A 15,740-nucleotide genomic window follows, 5' to 3' on the forward strand; every position below is an offset into this window, starting at 1 on the left:
GCCCATTCTTTAATTCTTTACTTTGAATGTTGAAAGTTCTTTCTTGGAACTGACAGTATCTGGTCATTTAGAACAAACATAAAGTTACTTCAAAAACAACCATTACTACAAAAGTGTTGGGGTTTTTTTAGACTTGAGCATAGTAATTTTTTTTGTTTTAGTTTGTGTTAAAGTTATGCAAAATAGAAGTTAAATGTGTTTTGTCTGCTATATGTAAGAATGGCATTATTGAAATTAATGAAACCATTTCTGTCTGCTCAAAATGTTATTTCAACTTAAGCACTTTGAAACACGACTGTGTGTCCATTGCAGGAGTAAAAATTACTGTTTGCCACGGCTTTTGGGGCGATTCTTGCTGTCTTACCTACCAGGATTTTGCATAAATTGTGTAATGTATAAGATCTAAATACAACCAAAAGTGTAGATAAGGGGCAAAAAAAAGAATGGAAGATTTACCTTGTGTGAAAGTTGTAATTGGAAACAAATTACAAATTTATTGGAAAAAAGGAACTGGAAAGTTCCTACTCGTATTCTGTTGTTAATATTAGTAATAGTTGGCCTAGCCAGTGAAATATGGAAACTTTTCAAATTAACTGTGCTTTGTGTTATTTTTTCAAGGGACTTATAATCAGACATGGAATCTTGTACTTTTTTATCTCTTCTTTTTCATTCCTCAGGCATCACAAATACACCATATATATAGACACATCTGTACATATGTACACACACGTACATAAATGTATGTGTATATGCACACATTTAAATATGATCTTTTCTTTTGCATTTGCCTTGCCTTTTTTTTTGTTTTCCATTTGTCCTGTTTGTCTCTGTGGTCTGGTCTCACATTTCTTGAGATGCAGACCACTCAGCTCCTAATGACTCTGTGCTCATGAAGCTACAATTTTTGTAGTTAAGCATATAATTCTAAGGAACGAGGACTTGGTTGTCTCTAGGCACCTAAATGTAAACATCTGGATATAACTTCTATTTAATTTTGTGTGGTTACTGTGCTGCAAAGAGAGAGAAAGGACAGCAACACACACGGACCTTTTTTGGGGGAAAAAAGGTCAACTTTATTGTACGGACATCCCGTATTTAAAGTGTGTTATGTGCAGCTAGGACAGGACAGTAGTTCATTGGACAATTGGGAAAAACATCTTTGGGACAGTACCTCAGGATGTATCCCACGGGAAAGACACCAGGTGTTAATCTTTATTATGAATTCCACTCTGTTTTTCACCATGTTATCACCCTGGGAGACTTCCTCCCTAACTGAAGCTGCAGTCAGCTTGTCAGCCTGGGAATGGACCTGAGAGTCAGGAGAAATCCAGGCCTGGAAAGAATTTCCAAGCTGTAGTTCCCTAGCTCTCTAAATGTGTGTGTCCACAATTTTGCAATTTCTATGACTTCTATTACAACAATGCTGACCTAATTGCCCATGTGATTCTACTAGCCTTGACTTCCCTAATAGATACTGGAAATATTGTGCATTACATGTAATGTGGATTGCCACTGAATTGTGGTAGGCAATTTCTATCTCTGCGCCTAAATATTTTGCCTGTGTCTTTATCTAGGAATTTCTAACCATTCTGAATTATGCAGTGAATCTTTTCCTGACCAAAAAAAATTTGTTCAATTTGTCATCACTTTTTAATTACTGAGTTTTCCTTCTCATTTGTAAATATGTTTAGGATGTATTATATATTATATGATGTCAGGTGGTTTTTTTTTCAAAGTATCACATGTTCTCCAGATGCACAACTTGTTTGGCTTTGCTATATAACACCTCCACCAAAGCAAAATCTAACTGCCACTAAAAGCATTAGTTCTGTTGAAATGTCATATGTGTACATTTGTATGTCTTTTAATAATATATTGCCCTTGGATAGAAAACACTTGGCTTAAAAGATTTTAAAGATTTTTAAATTAACACATATGCACATTAGAAGAAATGTATACATGACCAATGAAGTTGAAGGTAATAAGTAGTTACAAATTTTGTCCATGTTATCTGTTGAAATAGCTATCCAAAGGAAACACTGAAACTATCTAGTAGATATTGTTGTGCTAGAAGTTTTAATCACACTTGAAAGAAAAGTCTTTTTAAAATTTGTGTTATGATTCATGTTTCCAGTTCTGATCTTTATCAGTAATCTTCTACCCAATTCCAACAATAAGCTAGTTATTGTTTTGCTATTTGGTTTATACTTTATTCTCTGTCATACGTCTCAAAATCCTACATTTATTCACCTCAGAGAGCTCCTTTGTCCACAGGAATTCTTGATATATGTGTGAATGTAAATTTTTATTATTTGTGTGAGTGATAATAATATTACTTAGAAAGAAACATTCTGAGGAAGGAAGCTGAATTTGGTCAGGAGCTGGAATCCACTCTTCACCTCACAAAAACTGTGGCAATCTAGTACCTTCCAGGTCATTTGCATTAAATCACCTCAGATTAATTCTCAAACTGCAAATCACCAGTTCAATCTTCTGAAGCCCCTTTTAGGATTTTGGATGAGCATCCAAACCTGGTGCAGCCTGATCTAAATTAGTTTGTATGAGGTGACGAGATCACAAAACAACAAGAACTACTGTTCATTTCTGCCACCATGAAAACATACAATGACCATATACAAAGGAAAGCAATAAGGACTTGCTAATAACATTAAATAATTAAATATGAACATATGTATAATACCATCTCAATAGCTACAAGTTGCAAAATAAAGTACTCATTTGTAGTAGGAAATTATGACAAGAGCTGTTCACTGTGACTCTGAAAGTTCATGCTGATTTCCAGACAGAGGAAAGAAAAGAGGGAGACACAGGGCGGAGAAAGTTGGGTTTTTTTGCAATGACAGTTACACCTGTGAAAGCCAAACACTTTCCTACGTCCTGACTAGCTTTTGCCACATTCTGTGGAATGAACATAAAAATGCCCACATGCACAGACAAGAAGAGTTATTGTTAAAGATGCTGACTGAAAATTCTTAGATTTTAGATCTTCTTTAATTGAAACTTTAAGGGGTTTTGTGTATTTCTATTGCAAATATAAATGTGAGCTCCATTGCAGACTTGGGTAAGACGAGGCCAATCCAAGCAATCTGTATCTTTGCCAAATCTACATAGTTGTAGTAGTTTTAATAGTTGTTTACTCTATATTAACTTATAAGAAGAGGTAAACCAGGTGGGGTGAGTGGCAAGTTCACAACACCCTTTGTAATGCATTAAGCTGTACATTTTTGTTTTATAAGGAGAAATGTATACCAAAGACTTTTACTACCCCTCAGAACATTATAACTTATTGGAAGATTTCTACTTTGCACACATTAGAAATTCCTAACTGGAAAAGGTAATTCCTTTTTCAAATGCTGGTAGAAAGTAACACTTTTATGCAGAAAAGTCAGCCCTGGCAGTCTGACAGCCTAGGCTAACACAGAACAGGAAAATTACTCTTTCTAGAATCCTGACCCAAGAAATTTGAAATTTCTGGAAAACTGAAAAGCTCTCCTGCATTATGTAGGAGTGAAGCTCAGGTGAACATATGCAAAGTGCTGATAGAAAATACAGCACCACAGAAATGTCTTTGTAACAAGCAGCATTTTTTTTTCCAGCTGGATCACACTTTTGAAAGGTTTCACACATGTTTTAAAGGTGATTATGCTGTGGCTGTCACTTTGCCAAAGTGTTGGGTAGCATTTTAAGAATCTTTTGGGAGGCATATTAATATAAAACTGCATATTTTAATCCCAGTTCATTGTACAGAATGTATATTAAACCTATTTGATTCCTAGTCTGCCACTAGAGAATTTTTTATCTATATGTCCCAATTTCTCATTTTTATTTTGTCCAAATTGACATTACTTTTGTCATTAGGATAGATCAACCACTGCAATTTATATGTTCCCAAACCTCAGTTCCACTCCACTTATTAAAAGCATACTAGCTCTTCTTGCAGCATGCATTTTTCACATATTTTATATCTGATTTTATTGTAATCACTCACTTCTTAATGTTCCTTTGGCTCGTAATCTTTTTGCTCTGCTTGGCATGCTCCTTGGACTATAGCCAAAATAGTCTCTGATCTTATTTTCCAGTAGCTCATATGAGAAAACACAACTGATCTTATCCCTCAGCTCATTGCCACTGTTGTATTCCATGTAAATTTTTTTTTCATCCTATAATTTTTATTTCACTTACTCTAAACATTTAATGGAAGCTCTGTAGGAAGTACGAACGAATCCCTTTACAGGTCACTTTTATGTCCAAGCAATATACAAGCATTGCTTCTCCTGCCCTCAGTGATCAGTGCTAGTGGCAAATCTTACTCTCTGCAATCGTAGAGCTCTAAGAAAACAGCGTTATTTTTTCATCTCTGAATCAGCTGGAAGATCATTTTGTCCATTGGGAACTTTATCCTCCAGTCCAGGCTGGACACCGAATGCTGCACGTATCCTCATACTCTTGACTGTCTGTGTGGGCATAGGGCAAGGCTAATTTGCAGCCTATGAAAAAGGGTGTGTTTTAGGGCTCATGCAGTTTCTTCATCCCATCACAGTTCTCCAGTCAATTCATTTTGAAATGATCCTCTGATTCCTTCCTTGCACCCCTGCTGAGCACTGATGGCAGTATGGCTTTCTTTAATCCTCTGTGGGGCTCTCAGCTCCATTACCACTCTCTGCCACTTTATCCTTTGCCTCGGAGTCTGAGGGCAGAATTTCATATAAGAACATTATGTCTTAATCCACTAATTTTGATGTATATAAGCTTCTCTTTCAACAGTCTCGTAATTATATTATGTTCTCATAAAATAAACTACAATTACAGTCAATTTCCTGATTTAGCTACTACACAGACCAATTGCATTATACTTTCTTTAAACATATTGTATACATTTGCATTTTTGATATGTTGTTTTTCAAGCTTCTTGAATGTGAACTGAAATGAAATTACACTCTGTTTTCTACTTGTAAAGGAAAATGTCTTCTTTCCATTTCCTTCCTTTTCAATGCACTGCTTTCTGTGTTTCTCTCCTGTTCTCCTTAGGTATTATCCTCACAGGAGGTAGAAGTAATTTCAATGTCTTTCAGAAATTGGAACCAGATAATTTTGAAACATAATGTTGTGGTTTTTTGTTTGTTTGTTTTTCTGACATAATGAAAGAAAATCTGAAGAAGATGTCCATATGCTATCCAGCTTTTGGCTGGAATGTACTTGTATAAAATGGGGGTTATAATGGAAAGGAGATTCAAGTTTGAAACAGCAGCTTATTCAGACAGCAAGAAACATTAACTCGAAGGTTAATACTTCTTATTGCTAATTTACTTTTAAACTAAGGAGAAAATTTTTTTTAATGAGATTTGGTTTTGTCATGAAACAGACTGTAACTTGTTAACTTGTGCTGGTGTTTATAATATTGGAATCCCTGTTAAAATGCACTGCAGTAGAAAGCAACTTATCAATTTGGACCAGTCAATCATAACTCTAGAAAGAAAATACATTTCTGCATAATGTCATTATGGTCATGCATAATGAAACAACTGGACATTCATTTGTAAGCTATTAATAAGTAAACATTTTCTTGGATGCTAGCAAATAAATGATTTGGAGAAATATCCCAAATACAATTTTTCCAATATATGAGGCAGAATATAAACATTTATCATTGCAGACTATGTAAATGAGGACACAAAGAGGGAGTAAGTGCAGTAACCGAGATTGGAACATTCTAGAAAGGAATGGTGGAGAAAAGGACGAGCGAAGGATTTCAACATCAGTGCAACTTCAATACTAGTGCATTATGACGGAAGAGGACACTTGCAATACATTAATTCTTTCCATAGAGCTGCTACGGGACAAATAATTATTTTTCTGACTTAAGGACCTTGAGTAAAAAGGCAGAAATGGTGATTCCCTGAAAAAAAGTTTACCAGTGTTGGAGACAGAAGACAAAATTAATAATTTCCTGAGGAAATATCTCCTAATGTCATTGGAACAAAGTTGTACTGAAGCTCATTAACTTCTTTATAATTGAATTGAAACATCACACCTGCAGAAAGTGCCAAACAGAACAGAAGTATCTTTAAAGAAACGTCTTTTAAGAAACACAGAAGTATCTTTACTACAAATGTTTCAGCATAAAGCAGATGAGAAGGACATAACAAAGCCTAAAGTAACTGAGATTCCTACCCTTGGAACCCATGTTAGTGTCTGGATTGACAAGAGTTAGGGCAGATCCTGGGATATAGAATTTTTTCAGTGGCAGGAATGCTTCGTATATCCCAAAGAAAAAGGTAGAAAAGACAACGGGGTATGTAAGAAGCCTTTACTGATAGAAAACTCAGTAGAAAGTAGGGAAAGAGAGAGAGAGAGATGCTGATTTTACTGTAGGAAAATGCATTGTCAGTGAACATCTGGATTATTTTGTATGATGTGCTCAGGTTCCAAAAATGAATAATCTTTATTTCTTTTTTACTCCCACATTCTTATAGAATTTGAAGAGTATCCTTACTAATAAACAATAAAGAAGTAGATAATGCACTCATCTACTCTGATAGAAAATGTAATCATCTATTCTGAGTAATTCTTGATAGTAGTAATAAATTCTAAATAGGAAGTACACAGGAGGAAAAGAAATAGGAAAAACATGAGTAAGACTGGTACTGCATTCCCAAATGGGCCTGTGGATAAATTGTTTAGCAGAATGCTCGCCACCACCTCCATCTCTGTATCAGTCCAGGTAACTATCTGAATTGATTCTCCAAACCTTCTGAAATGTTCCAAATACCTCTTTCCTAAAGCTCAGTAATAGCAACTTGTGTACATGCTCACTATATGTTGATGATACTGACAATAGTGTTATCTTTCTTACATTTTCTCGGGTTTGAACAGACTGCTCATTCATGCTTTTATTTTTTCCCCCTCAAGTGCAGCATATTGCTACTTTAAAAAAAGCTGCACCAATGAATCTGGCAGAAACATAATTTTAAAAATTCCTTTCAAAGCTTCAGGTTTTCTGTTATTTTTACCTGTTATCTTTGCTGTGGACCTGGTACTGATCCAGTCTCTGTCTTGCAGGTGTGATTCCAAATCTCTTGGAATATTTTTCTCCTTTCCTATGTACAAGTAGATAAATGTGTTGTTTACTTTGTCATTTTGACTAAAGTATCATCATAGCATAGTACAGCAAGCTTGGCAGATATAATTTTCTAATGAACCATGATACCTGGTCTACAACCCTTTCCACATTCTCCAGTGAATTAATGTGGTACAATGCATGATTCTAGTATTTTTCTCACTCACTCTGTTTATATTACTTATGTACTCACACAGTTACCTCCCTTAGTGATTTCCCTATCAGTTAGTCTTTATGCTTCTCTCCATGTTTTTTCAGCTTCTGTGCCATCATTTAGATATAATCAAAAAGTCATTATGTAAATTCACAATTGTTAGTATCCATTTCTTTTAAAAAAATTTCTCCTTTACAGAATTTGCTGAAAAGCAAAGCCAGAAAAATTGCGACAAATTTCTTGTTCTTATCTTTGATAATGTATTGAAGTCTCTAAATTACAGTTTTGTAAATCATGTACAAATGCTTACCTAATAATTAGAAAAAAGTTCTTGCTGTAAAGAAAGCCACTATGCTATAGCACATTATGAAAAACCCACATTAATTCTACATGGGTCAATTGGCATGAATATTTCAAACAAAACATTCAAGACTGACTTCACAAATCCAACTAGAATAGAACTGTGTAAACAGTCATAAACAATTCATTTAAACATTCTACTAAGATGATTTAAAGCAGATCTGCCAGTGGTTACCAAAAAATTAAAATCTTGACTCACTCTTATAAAATACAGTTAATAGTTAATTGCAGTATTGTTTATAAGCATTGAATTAGTATCTCTGTATGTGGTCTATATTTCCATTCTTTAATTCTTTTGAGGGAAAGTTGGTACCAACCCACTTATTATTTTTTATATACAGTCTAGAATTTAAGTTTCCTGATAAGAACATGACTCAAGCTAAAATATTTCTGTTAAATAGACAATACATCCATCTATTTGCATGAAAAAGGTTTCCAGCAAAATAACTGTCTACATATTTTCATAAAAAGGCTTAGGCACATAGGTAGTCTCCAAATGAGCCTTTCAGTTTTGCTGCAGATAATCCTTTATTTCCAAATTGTTTAGGACAATGAAGCTTATGAATTTAAATTGCTTTATCAAGTGCTGGAAAATTAATCCTAGATTAAAATTACATTTTAAAATGTTATTAAGGATGTCATGTTACTAATAACAAGGCAACCTTTTCCCTCTATTTTCAGACAGTAGAAAAATTCAATTACATTTTTGCTAATTGTCTGATGTGTATTCTTATTGTAATGCATATTATTTTAAATGTTTCAAGTTCATACTTGCTAGTGGGAGACAGCTGTATGGCTAAGATTTGGGGTACCAGGTGGAAAATACAACTGATTATGAAGGCATCAGCCTGTGAAGACCTGTGCACACACTGCTTCAGGAAAATCAGTTTAAACTTTCTGAAAGCGGTTAGATGCAAAAATGTTAAACACCAATTACTTTCACAGCAGAAATATAATTCTCTCTTTCCAATTAAGCAAATCAGTCATGATGAAGTAGCCCTGTGTCCAGTATTTTCCATGAGAAACAACCCAAGGGGATGGGTCCCAAGCCAAGAATTTTTCCACTTTAGAGAGAATCAGATGTGTGTGTGATGGTTGAAACACTGCCAAGGGCAAGCATTCAATGGCACATTCAGTCCAGTGTCCTTGTCTTCCTCTTCAAGGACTGTAATGGGCATTGGCATTAATATTTCAAGGACTTCCTCTAATTTCACATCCCTCCAAGTAAAAGCAGCAATCACCTAAGGAGATATTATTACTGAATAGTTGCTAAGCTTCCTACTACAGGAAATTAAATGGGATCATTGCTAGCCTCCCTCTTACTAAAAAGCAATACATACCTCTTTGCTTGGATTTTTGTGTGAAGATAGGAATCTTTAGGTTAGTAAATTTTCCATTTTTAAGCTCTTGTCCCTGGATATTGTCTTCAAACCCAGCTCTATTAAGCCTGGAAAATAAGATACAGTGGCATTGCCAACTCATATATTTTTTACCACTACTTCTTTTGTGTTGTTTTTGTTGTTTTTTTCTTTTTTTCTGACTCTACTTCCTGCAATCAAATGGATACAGCAGAATCTTTGCCTTATTATCAAAAGAAAGAGTTACTACAGATCACAGCTTTGTGTCAGGAGAGCGGGCAGGAGAAAAGGGGACTTCAGAGGTCTTGAAACTGTGAAATTTAAAGATTTAAAATTTACGTCAAGATATCTCTTGCTGATTTTGGATTAGAACTGCTTCTTTTCTTTTGTTTTAAGTGTTGGAAGATCACATCACTGGAATGCTAATTTAACATAATCCTGTTCATTCTTAGGTTTGTTCTGGTAATAAAAACCAGCCTGCAAAACAGCTTCCTGTATGTTTTGGGGACTCCTGATGGGTAATAAGAATTCTTGACTAGTCTTAACCTGCATTGTAAAAAGCAGAGAAGTCAAAGTTATGTAGACAAAAGCTAACTCAACCATCTGAAAATCAGTTGTCCTAAACTTCCACTATCTAGACTGGCCTCTGCACTGGTTCAGTAACTCTTCAGCAGCTTTAGTATCATTACCTGCTTTCAGTAGCTTCCCAAATGAGGGTCTTACAGGCACCTAAGTCTTGACAGCTCTCCTAGGCTAGTTAGACTGATCTCCTCTGATGACCATACCTCTCTGCCCTAGAAAATATCATCATCTGGCAAAGCACTTTGAATATGTTTATCTTTAGCACCTGAAAAACTTAACTTAGATGTATGTTTTTAGCTAATAAAACATGCTGAAATGCTTGGTGGTTCAGAGCCTACATAACTTTACCACCACAAGTAATTAGGATACAGTTAGCAGTACAAACATTTATAATAATTATGCAGTGAGTGTACAAACATAGGTTTAAAGACCCTTAAGTAAGCTTGCTGTCTGAATGCAAATGTAATGGCTGCAGCATGAAGCAGCACTGCCAGCTGAGTCAGATACAGCACTTGCTCATGGCCATGGCTGAGATGTCCCTGCAAAGCAGTTCGCGATGCAGTAACCTACGTTAAAACAGTACGATTCTTTATTCCCCTCTAGTGGCTGGTCTGCATAGTATTAGTTACTAGTCGAGGGCTAGAAGAACTAGACCAGACTCTTGAGCAGGACATGCCAAAAGGTTTTGGTTCAGTCCTTGCTGCCATCCACACTACCAGAACGCCAACAGAGCACAGAAAAAATGGTCTGTGCTCTGGCAGTGATATGGAAGGAGGGGAAAGAAACAGTTTTTGAAGGGTTGAAATTTTATGTTCTTAGTCACTACCAAGTAATTAAATTAATAGTTTTATCCCTCAGAAAGAATGAGGAATGTAACTGTCAGTTCCGTGTTGCAAGTCTCTTATTTAATTACTTTAGTCTCTGGGTGTCAGTGAAGCCAAATGTGAACCTGGCCAATCCATCTCCAGGAGGGTACTAAGAGTTCTGCTCTGCAGCTGGCTTCTGAATAAATCCTGTCTGCAGTCTGCCATACTGCAAATAAGGGTAAATTCTCAGAGCATATTTGTCATTGAAATGTATTTAATATATACAGCCAACTCTATTGCCAATATTCTCATAAATACTGCTACTTCTACTTACGTATTATGCTAATGTGTAGCCAAACAGAAAGAAAACAACTATAAAGGTGCTAAAAATGGATATAAGCTGCACTAGTCTTGAAAGAGTAGTAATTTCTATTAATGGTTGGATTGCTAAAATGATATGAGCTAAATTCTTCAGTTTGAGATGGAATTTTTTTCTGAATAGGATGAGAGCATTCCTGAACAAATCATTGGAAGCAGGAAAGTGAACACGATGCATGAAAACAAATTACAGAATACATCTGATAACAGGAGGAGTCAAAGAGGTAGACACTCATCCTCCTTAAGCACAGGGGGGGTTTATGAATCTTGGATTTTCCAGTGATTTGTTCTTGTCCTTATTGAGAGCCTGATGATAATGTAAACTTTCAAGTTCTCAAGAGCTCCTGCCCTGCAGAAAATAGGAAATCTTTTATCACAGAAGCTGTTTGTGGTCAAGATCACAATGTATAAAGGACAAAATATCCAAAACACTGGTTGAATTCTCTATGAGAATGAAGATGCAAAGAAATCCTTGCTCTTTACAGCCAGTTTGGGTCAAGTTCAGATTTTGAAGTTGTATGGCTCCTATCTTGGTGTGAAGAGAAAAACATACAAAGGATATTTGATGTTGCTTAAACTCAAGCTCATAGATATATTAACATTTACTGAGTACATTTAAAAAAATCCCACCAGATAAAATTAAGTGTGCAAAATCAGCCCTCTGGTGATGTTATTCCCGATTCTGTCAGTTAACTTGATATGGGATAAAAGGTAAATTGGTATTTCAGCATAATACAGTAAGATGCTTCAATTTCTTTTGAGAACATGACATCTGAGCAGACCCATTTTTAGGGGAATACTAAATAAAAAGCAAGATGACAGCTTTCTAGGTCAGGAACTGTTAGACCTTCATTATTTTAAACAGCTTGGAGCACTGCAATATTTAGCCAATGTGTGTGTGCCTGTGTGCTTTTCTAGAAAATTTTACAACAGGGGTTTGTAATGTTCCAAGGCCATGCTTTGGCAATAAAAAATAATGCCTCATTTATAAAGTTCAGGAACTCAGGGTTTTTATTCTCCTGGATGTAACTTCAATTGCATTTTATTTAAAGCACAAGGATACTTTAAGAACTGCGTTTAGTCAGCTGTTGACTAATGGCTCTTAGCTCTTCATGAAGCAGATAATGGCTTTGCATAGAATATCAAACTCAACAGAAACAATCACAGTAATGGAAGAAGAATTCTTTGTTATAGAGTTACATGAAAGGAAACACTGACAAAACAGAAAGCTTTCTAAGGAAAACAGCATCAGGTTTTGATGAATACTACCTCTTTTGATGTGCCTACTACTTTTTCTCTTCTCTGTAATTGCTTTTGAAAGGTTTGTTAAGGAATTTCTGATGATTTTTGATAGCTGAAACATAAAGCACTTAATGGGAACTAGAAAGCCATTTAAAGGTTTGTAATAAATTCATATATTGCCACTATATTTCCTCTTAGATTGTAATGTCTCTTTTGTACTCCAGATGCCATCTCAAAAAATAAACTTCGTACAGAGCATATGGATCAAATTTTAGCCAGAAGGGAAAAATTGTTGACTTGGCACTAGGTACTTGTGACCCACAGAGTACCTTTACAGCCAGCCAAATCATCAATTTCTTTTTCTGCTAGGCAGTGGCAGCTCTGACTCCTGAAGAACACCTTTGCATGTGAAGCCTGGGTAACTTAACTCTGGCAATGATGAATGGGTACTGCAACTGACTGTAACTTTGAAAATTCAGTGCTCAGCATTGGAACTGCAGCAAACTTATTCCTGAAAAATAGATGGCATGACTGAAGTGATGTGGAATACTATGGAATTATTTAATGGCTCCCTACTTTAGCGAAGTCCTTGAATTGAGTAAGTCAAACTAGAAATGACCTATCAAAAAATGCACACTGTTCTCTTGAAGAAAAGAGCGAAGGGTGAGAAACCCAACAACATATGATGATAAGAAACAGGGAGCTCAGATATCACAGGCACAGACGCAGGATAAGAACTGAATAGAATGTGGTCACAAGCATCTTAAAATTAGCTCTGTTCTTTTGGATCCTTCTCCTTGTTTTTTGGGAATCTTGTTTTGTGAGGCAAATATATTTTTAAATTGGGATACTTTTCATTTTTTGATGTCTGTGTGCAATTTTTTTCAGTCACTTCTGCTCTTGCAGTTCACTGCTGAGTGTTCAGTTGATGTGCACACTGTATACTGCTCCTGAAAGAAAAATACACACAAATCCAGGACCATAGCGAAGCGCAATACATAGACTGTATTTTATTAAAGTAATTTAGTGTTCAGTTGCTCATACAAAAAGGTTGCTGAAAGTAACAAAAATTCAGGCATGCCTAAAACAGTAATTTTAATTCAAGAGATTTTTTCCTTTGGTTTTAAGATGAAAGCTAATTTTAAAAGACTGTTTTAATACCAGTTTCAAAAACTTAGAAGATCTTAATTACATTTTTAAAATGTTTTTCTCCTAACAACTAAGAGGACAGCAGGCACATATCCAGCTTTCTGTGCTTATTTGCAAATCACATGTATTTATTGATTGCTGTCTTGGTGTGGCTTGTTTTAAATCTAGCAACAGTTTTTGCGGTTTTTTGGGGAAAAAAAGAGAAAAGAGTGCTATCAGTGAAGTTCCTTTTCCTATAATACCGTGTCACTCAGCCTGTGCTCTCTGCAGGAGACACATGAACTCCCATATTTTAGCACTCAGAAGGCTTTACTGTCACGGAACTGCTGAAGACCTTCAGCTAGGTAACAGTAGCATGAAGCTCTTGGTAAGGAACAGTCTTTGTGTCTCCCTAAAATACCTAATCCACATCAAAGGATAACCTGTCACTTAAGTCTCATGGGAGCTGTGGGGTTACAAGACATGTCTGTTTAGAAAGCTAATTCTGCATTTGGCCTTGGAAGCTTTCCCAGCTGCAGCAGGACTGCTATTGTGTCTCCCAAGCCAACTGGAAAATCTAGATTAGACGTCGGGGTGAGAATTAAGAGAAGGAAAAATGGTCTAGGGAAAAAGGAAGCAACAATGACAACAGACAAAAAAAAAAATCCAGCATTCTTGGTTAATACTCAAAAGTCACCTGGACATAGTGCTGGGTAACGAGCTGTGAGTCTGCTGTAGCAGGGGGCTTAGACCAGTCCCTTCTAACCTCAATCATTCTGTGATTCAGCGGGAGGAAAGAAAAAAACCAACCAAAACACAGAAATCCTCAAAACTCTGATGTTTTAACAATTAGATCTTGGCATCTATCTAATTGTACAATATGCAACCATAGACAGTTATGCTATATTTAAAACCTCTCTTAATAAATTCTCTTTTCTATTCATATTGCTGACAGTCTTGTTTCTTTTCTTCAGTCCTCTTCCTGGTCTACACAGAGCAGTGACAGTTTGCAGGTTCTGATATGTCCATATCCCAGCAGGTCTGGAAGTGCTGCTACTTTGAGAAGTCAGTCTGTGCAGGGCTATAGAAACATATGTTCTCATTTTTGCATCATGGGAGGGGGCATAATTTTACAAAGTTATTTGTTGGAGCAGTCTGGGTTCTGGCAAGATTTATGAAATTTCACAAATATCCTCATCTGATGGAAATCATTAGAGCCACTGTAGAGAACCTGCATCACTGCCAATTACCTTATGAGTGTATGATCCTCATTAGGCTGATTAAACTAGCTTAGCACCATATTATTTAAGTGGCACCAGGCAGTACTTTGTGGAAGAAGATACGCTAAAATTCTGAGCTGATATGAATTTTTGAAGACTACCCACTAAGAATCCAAATAAAAAAATGTGCCATTTTTAAGTGACTACTATGGAAACAAACACTGCCTCAGTAAGACTGGGATGAACACATTACAGCAAACCATTAAAGAATTCTACAGGCTATTGCTTACACTACAGGATGTGCTGCAAGCTCTTTATAATACACTTACACCTGACCTCCTTCTAGGTAGAAGCTTGAGGTTTAGGTCAGTACGGAGGACTTTGAAGTCAAACAACAGGCAATGGCTACGGGAGCGGAACTCAGGATCTTTTGACTTCTGACAAAATTAATTCTTTTCTTTAGCGGTTTCTGAATCAGGAGACGCTTGTACTCTTGCATTTGCAGAACACTGCTTGATTGGGAACAGGCAGCCTGATTCAGCAGATGTGCTGAATGTTCCCAATAGTCTTCAAAGCTGTTTTGTCTCTTTAAAAAAAAATCCTTATTAAAAAAAAAGTAATTTTTTTTTACCAAACAGGTTAATGTTAGCGCAGAAGAATCAATTATTGCAGAAGAATAGAAGTGTCAAACCCCAAGAAGCATGTTTTTGTTTGTTCTTCTCTAAATCGGGAGAGAAAAAAAGCTGGTTATGATCCTGCTTCCAGAAATGGTGAGATACTAACTACTTGAAGACAGGATAAATACTGATTCTTTGATGTAGCCATTAACTCACTACTCTCTGAAGCCAGCTGAGTATTTCCTATTTGCTCCTTCGCGTTTTGGCCGAGCGCCCTTGGCTGCTTGCTGGAACTCAACACAACCTGCGACCAGGATGCACCTACATAGCTACTCCAATTATTCCATTAAGATGCTCATTGCACCTAATTGGGAATTTTATTGGCATCGTAAGAAAGGTAGCATTTTAAGATTTAAAGGTAATTTAAACAGAAATGAAGGAAAAGCGCTAGCTGTAGTCCTTGCATCCCCCTTCCCTGCTAGCAGCGCGACTCGTTCCACTCCTCCGCGACCTTCCCCCAGCTGAAGTTTTCGCGTGCCGCTCAGGTGCCTGACGCGGGGCGGCCCGCGGCGCTCACCCCACCCGGGGCACCGGAGCCAGGTGGGGGCCCCGCACACGCCGGCAGGGAGGGGGGGCCGCGGCTCTGCCGGGGGCAAGCCCGTCCCCGGGCGGGCAGGGGAGCGGCGGAGGCAGAGCAGCCCCCGCCTCCCGCCCGCTCTCCTCCCCCTTCCCCCGCTCCCGCCTTTTGTGCGCCGAG

General features: G+C 36.9%; 2 long non-coding RNA genes across 2 annotated transcripts in view; both read right to left on the minus strand.

The window, feature by feature from the left end:
• LOC148225494 (uncharacterized) overlaps positions 1-15,740 on the minus strand; it is a 57,765-nt gene that overhangs the window by 41,615 nt on the left and 410 nt on the right. The window contains exons 2-3 of the long non-coding RNA XR_015807662.1: positions 8,993-9,099; positions 7,032-7,118 (exon numbers count right to left, since the gene is read on the minus strand). This is a non-coding gene — a long non-coding RNA (uncharacterized LOC148225494). The remainder of the gene's footprint in view (positions 1-7,031; positions 7,119-8,992; positions 9,100-15,740) is intronic.
• On the minus strand, positions 13,005-15,537 carry LOC148225495 (uncharacterized). The gene is made up of 2 exons (XR_015807663.1): positions 14,696-15,537; positions 13,005-14,227 (listed from the first exon to the last, which is right to left on the minus strand). It is a non-coding gene; the product is annotated as an uncharacterized LOC148225495 (long non-coding RNA).

This window comes from Sturnus vulgaris, chromosome 1 (assembly GCF_052056855.1).
Source record: "Sturnus vulgaris isolate bStuVul1 chromosome 1, bStuVul1.hap1, whole genome shotgun sequence".
Taxonomy (NCBI): domain Eukaryota; kingdom Metazoa; phylum Chordata; class Aves; order Passeriformes; family Sturnidae; genus Sturnus; species Sturnus vulgaris.